We start from the raw sequence: 6,687 nt of genomic DNA on the forward strand, positions 1-6,687 counted from the left end.
GAGAAGCCAAGTGGTTCACCACAATACAAATAAAAGTAAAAATTATTCTTTATAATTCATCTATGAAGTTAGGCTCATCTACTTGGGTGAGACGTTTTGGAGGCCGAGCTACCTGCAGGCCAAAATCTGTGTCGTGGAGTATAGCATTGCGATGTGTGCTCGTTCGATAATACGGTCGTTATTAAGTTGCAATACAGCGGTGCCGTGGGCTGCGGTGCTGTCATTGTACATGGGCCTCTGGTATGCATCGTGTGTGTGACTGGCGGTAGGGTAGGTTTTGCAGGCCCATGTGGCGCTGCAGATAGCTTTATATTTATTTCCACGCGATGCTCAGATTTTTCCGGCTGGTTAGATCTCTCATCCCCTTCTCGCGGTGGCTGGACGGGGCGAAGATTCGCCATGGATGGCCTGGAGTTCTTCGAGGAAGCCAAATCAGGGTGAAATATTGCTAGATCTTGCACTTTATGTTCTTTTTCTAATGCTTGGAACCAACTAGGTGTTTAGCGGATAATTCCTGCCAGATTTCTTCCCAATTTTTTGTCTAGCTCCCAGTGCCCCTGGTTGTTGAATCTGGGTGGGTGGGGGGTGTCGCTGATGTGGAGTGCGTCGTTGCCTCCATGCATGAAGCTAGCGTGAACTGCCCTGTTTTGATTTCCTCTGAGCCAATCACTGTCGGCTAAGGCGTAGAGCAACACCGTTTAGGACAGACACCTTGAGGAGGCAACGCTGGTGGAAGAGGACATTGGATCGTATAACGATGCTAGTGATGTGGTTGCCGACTCAAGCGACATGGCTCCTGAAGATACCAGCGATGCAGCTGTCAGAGAAGATGGAGATGCAGAACGTGTGCTCGTCTCCAACTCAAAGGGCTCATGCTAGACTAGACAGTAATAAATTGACAACTAATAAGAAAACGCACTGTCTGAACGTGTAATGCTAGCTTGGGCTTGTTCGTCCTTTTGTTGAGTTAGCCAAGATTGGGTTTGGGTTCAGTTTGTGTGTACTTGCGGCATGTATTTTTAGATTGCCCATTGACAAAACTGGTAAGAATGTGGATTTCTCTTATCGACAAAGATGAGAAGTGGTCAAAACTGGCAAGAATGCCTATCTTTTATGCTGAATGTGTGGATTTCTCTTATCGACAAAGATGAGAAGTGGTCAAAATTGGTAAGAATGCCTATCTTTTATGCTGAATGTGTGGATTTCTCTTATCGTAATCCAGTTCTCTCCAATATCATAACAATTAAGACATATACTGATGATATGCACACATTCAGGGCAGTGTTGTTCTAACTCAGAACCTGCTTGAGATACATGTATCAAAAATTTACACAAGGACTATGTTTGAAAATTTTGGTGAGATGTTGTATGTAGTCGGATCGTATGTTCTGAGTGAAGTTGTACCTCGTCGCGAGTACATAGCCAGACATGTAAAGAAGGATTCGAAAGAGAAATGGTGTAAAAATGAATTCCTTCTTCAGGTGAACGATCTTGCTGATGAGTTCAAGTGTGAGTGCGAGATGTTCGATCATTTTGGGATGTTGTGCATCCATGCACTAATGGTGTCCTTTTTTGCTGCTTGCTATGTGTGCCGATCAAATTATTATACGTACTGTTCGCTGGTGCAAAAAATTGTTCATCTGAGATACACTTTTTGTTCTTTGTAATGATCCAGCTTGGGCTGTAAGATGTTCTGGCAAAACACGTGCTGAAATGTTGGACCAGGGATGCGAGGGATATACTCCCACCAGAGCTTCTGCGCTGCTAGAAGAACCAAGGTCCTCTCAAGAACTCTTCGTGGTGACATAACAATCTGCATCTGTTGTGTCTCAAAATTATCAGACTAGATGACATCAATGAGAATGCATATACTCTTGCTATGGAGCAACTGAGAAATGTGAAAAAATAGTACTGGAACCTGTGGCGGCTATACGCGATGGTATGGGGCTATCCGACAGAGAAGTGGCAACTGATTCTGCAGGATTTGGTGTTGGGCATAAACAACATTTTGGTCTAGCAATCCGGCGCAGAGTGCCTCACAATGTTCAGATAGTTTTGCGACACTGTCGAAGAAGAGGCCAGCAGGGCGGCCTACCCAAGCTGCAACAAAGCACCGTAGGAATAGCAAGCTAAAAGGACTAGGTTCTGTTCTACATGCAGGGTTCAAGATCACAAGAGTACTGCATGTCCGCAGCGGGGTGATCTTCCAAAGGCGCTTGCTGCTCCAGATGCAGCTTGAGAGGGCACAGGAAGAACATATGCACCAACCCCCCGAAAGCGGACTTGAATGATTGATTTAGTGTGTTTTAAGTTGATATTCAGACTACAGACTCAAAATATCATAAGTTTGTCTTTTGAAAAGAACACAACATATATCTGTGGTGGTTTGTGTGTCATATCGCTGGTATCCATTTTCGCACATACATTTCTGTGCTAAGCTGAATGTGTAATGACGATGTTGTCAAAAATCATATGATGTAGCTGTGTCTAGTGGAAAAATGTTGGAGCTCCAGTTTCTGATTAAGTTGGTCGATGGTCTATTTCTGCTGTTTGACGTGTTCAGTTGCACGGGCGCAAAAAATTCAGATATGTCACCAGTGTCTTTTGTGCTTGACCTCTCACATACTCTCTCCGTTTCAAATTAGTTGACTTGAATTTGTCTAAATAAGGATGTATCTACACTTGTTTAGTGTTTAGATACATTCATATCTAGATAAATATGGGTCAAGTAATTTGAAATGGAGAGAGTACAAAGCAAGTTTTTACTTCTTGTGAATGTAGACGAATCGTTGCCGAATAAAAAGAAAACAAGTCCTGCACATAGGGATGGCAAGTGTGCCCGCTCTGCTGTGCGACTCATCTATACATGAGCTGTCACTGTTTATTTAGTATAGCAAATACGGGCAACTTAAAACGGCCGGAGCTGAAATACGGTGGGAGGCATACCATCGTGGCACTGATCACGACCAGGACAGACGTGTGTGATACCGGCCTCTAGGTAGCCCGGCCACCAAAGTGCATATTCACATTTACTCCCAGTACACAATAAAATCATTAAAATAGCAAAAAAAAACTGATTTTTGTGGTTTAGGATGCTTAAGTGTGTGATGCACGTACCAAATTTGGTGAAGTCTGGACATTCTAGGAGCCTGTGGCAAAAAAAGACAAAATGAGCTCAGAACATTATGGAATTTCAAACTTTCTCACAAGCCTGAATTTTTTATTTTGCCGAGAGCTCCTCAAATGTTCAGACTGCATCAAATTTGAGACGGACATAAACACTTAAGCATTTTCACCAAAAAAATCAGTTATTTTTGGATTTTTTTCTATTTTTAACGAATTTCTCCCATAAGGTTTTGTGATTTGGAAAAGATGCTCGGCCGGTGGCTAGCGCCCACACTCACTGGGCCATTGTACACTTTGATTAATAGTGGCGCCAAGAATGCTCTTCACCAAAAATTGGGGTAGATGTCTGACAATTGCTTCGTCGCCCAGTGCACACACATGCTAGGGCATCGTTCACTCTGATGAACTGTGGCACCACGAATCCTCTTTGCCACAATTAAATTGCGCACCGGCTGGATGGTCCCTTGTTCTTCGGATGAAGTACAACCCCTCACGGGATAGACTCCTTCACTAGTCTCCGTGTAAAGATATCGCGGCCTAGTACACACACAAATCAGTTTAATTTAATTATTCTTTTAGGGAAAAAGCAGTTTTACATAGTTTTTTAAGTCTAAATACACCATGTTTATTGATCAACGACAATGTTCATTGGAATACAATTGATGTCACGTGGTTGTAGGAGCCAGAAATAGCTACCTACAGAATGATTTACTAGACCGGAAGCGTGCCTTCGCGCGCATTGCCTGACTCGGCACGGTGACTCGCCGTCTAAAACTTCAATATAACAAAGCATTTAGAACATCCAAAAAAATTAGAGTAACAGCTGAGGATAAATGTGTTCAGTATATGTCACAAACAATACAACGATATATCAAGAGCAAGGCATAGTTGCTGCCCAGGATAGCTGAGTTTAATATAAGGCATATAGATCAAATATATACCAAAAGCAAAGTCTAGTTATTGCCCAGGATAACCACAATTTCATTGTAGATTATAAAGTCAAAATTTGTACCAAAAGCAAGGCACAATGTTTGCTAACACTAGTATAGCGAGGTGTTATACAAACGGTTTTTAACCTTTCCGCGACGGCATTTGGAACCGTCACCTAGTGAGTGACTGTAATAGGGGGTCCTTCTCACACGACTCAGAAACCGTCGGGAATATACCCTTCTGGCACACACGCTCGGCAAATTGAGGTCGTGTGCGATCGGCGAGTGATCAAATACGGTTATACGTACAATAGTGCTAAAATATTCAATTATACAGGCGAAATCGTTTCCGATCATAAGTTCATCCCACACAGTCAGTCCCCACTAAACGTTTCTCTTCGTATATACATCCCATATAGTCGCTCCAAGAAAAACGTTTCTGTTCGCAGGTACATAAAACACAATTTTTCCCGTTAAATCATTTCTGATAGTATTTCTATTGCACACGGTATTAACAATTTTATCATTTGTGTTATTAAATGCATCACACACGATGCGTAGAAAAAACTGTGTGGCAAAGACTGTCCATCACACACTGTTTTTTGTGATAAACGTTTGCGCCAAGTTGCCTAACACAAACAGTTTTCAAGATGATGTCGTGTGTAATTGTTCATTAATCCAACACTGTTTATTCCTAAAAAATGTGTGCGTTGTCTGAGGTCATCGCCCACGGTGTTTTCTCAATAATCGTTCGCAATAAAATAAAGCCAATTAGCAGGCTAATTATCCTATTATCAATAATCTATTTATTAATCTAATTGACATTTCATATTAAGCACACAATATATTTCATTTTCATAATTGAAATACATCAGAGTACAACATCATATAGCTTCAGTACTTAGCTATCCCATTACACAATTGCACCAGCGCCAAGTTTCATATGCAACATCTATAACCTTTCGAAATTAGCATCATAGACAGTACATAGACAGATGTATCTCATCTGAAAAACTGTCGAAGTAGAAGGCAAATATTGAGCCTTCATTGATGTTGAAAGTCTTTGTAACTTTAGGTCAGTGCATGTGGATGATTGACCGTCCCTCCTTCATCCTCTTCAGGAACACTACAATACTGAATTGTGGGTGTTGTATGAATACCTTCCTCGCCTGCTGATCATACAGGTGGTTTGATAGGTAATCATCAGTGAACTGTTTTGAAAAGGCCTGAAAACAATGATATGCATAAATATCTTCTCTATATTGGAAATGGGGCAAATGAATTAAAAAGGCAAGGTATAATAGTTAGTACCATCATGTAGTGAACTGATGTCTTCTTCATTGTGCAAACAAAGATCTTGTTGTTTTTTGTAGCTAATTTCTTTATCCTAACAATCTTTCCGAGTTTCATGACTTGACTGATATTCATGGACAACTCATTTCCCCATACGCAAAAAGGGTCGAACAGTGGGTCAAAATCTCTGACAGCAGGACCTACATGTGCAAGACCAAATTGTTAAAAACCTAAATATTGGAATGGTTCCTGTAATTGCACAATAATGTGTTATTAGACAAAGGACCATGCATGTGCAAACCTTGATTGTAAACCTCAGTGCTTCCCATTGTTTCCCTGCAACACATACAAGGTAGTTAGTGACCAGGTTAAGTGAGGGTTCGCATGCTATTAGTAAAATATGTTAATAAAAAAATAAGCACATTACAGATTCATCAGATTAATTCAAGGCACATGAAAAACCCATTTATTCAAACCAAGTATGATTAAGAACCAGAAAATATAGCAATTGTATATGTTTCTCATGTATTAAATGCAACCAAATTCGATTATTCCTCACATGCACAAAAATGCAAAATTCTACACACGACAATTGGACATCGCATTGCAGAATTGAACCAAGCAGTTAACTAAACACCACAACAAATGAACCAAACATTAACTGAGCACCACATTGCACAATATAACATACTTCTAATAGAAGATTAGACAGTTAACCAAAGCAAGCATGCTTAACAACTTGGAAATATAGCAATTGTGTTTGTTTCTTATGTTTAGCATAGCCAAATTCAATTTATTTCTCACATGGTATACAATAACAGAATGCACCCACAACAATTGAACATTGCAGTTTCTCATCTATTTTGTAAAGAAAATTTCAATTTATTTATCACATGGAAGACAATACAAAATTGCACCCTGAAGAATTGAACATCACATTTGCATAATTGAACCAAACAGTTAACTGAACACGACAACTAATTAACCAAACAGTTAATAAGTGAGCACCACATTGCATGACATATAGAACATATACACTAGAGCAACAAATTGCATGGTAAAAATAGATAGTACAATTCACTAGAATTTGTTAAGGAAAGGCGATAGCTAGCAAACTAAACATGGGTCCTTATAGTGAGCTAATAAGACAAACTACTCCTTATTGTGGGATATATTGATGACGATTGGCTCCTTGGACATGGAAGAGAGCGAGGCCTCCGCATCGTGGGTGCCCTCGTCGTAGTGGTGAGTTGCCTGAGCCGCTCTAGGCACCAACCTGCTGGCTCTTAAGTTGAGGTAAGCACGTGCACGCTGAGAAAAAACCTCGTAGTCTTCGTCG

At 40.6% G+C, this 6,687-nt stretch overlaps 1 long non-coding RNA gene across 1 annotated transcript; it reads left to right on the plus strand.

The window, feature by feature from the left end:
* Positions 1–243: 243 nt before the first annotated feature.
* LOC125539153 lies at positions 244–2,396 on the plus strand. Its single transcript, XR_007296684.1, has 2 exons — positions 244–437; positions 1,676–2,396. It is a non-coding gene; the product is annotated as an uncharacterized LOC125539153 (long non-coding RNA).
* The last annotated feature ends 4,291 nt before the right edge of the window (positions 2,397–6,687 follow it).

This window comes from Triticum urartu, chromosome 2 (assembly GCF_003073215.2).
Source record: "Triticum urartu cultivar G1812 chromosome 2, Tu2.1, whole genome shotgun sequence".
NCBI classification, from domain to species: Eukaryota; Viridiplantae; Streptophyta; class Magnoliopsida; order Poales; family Poaceae; genus Triticum; species Triticum urartu.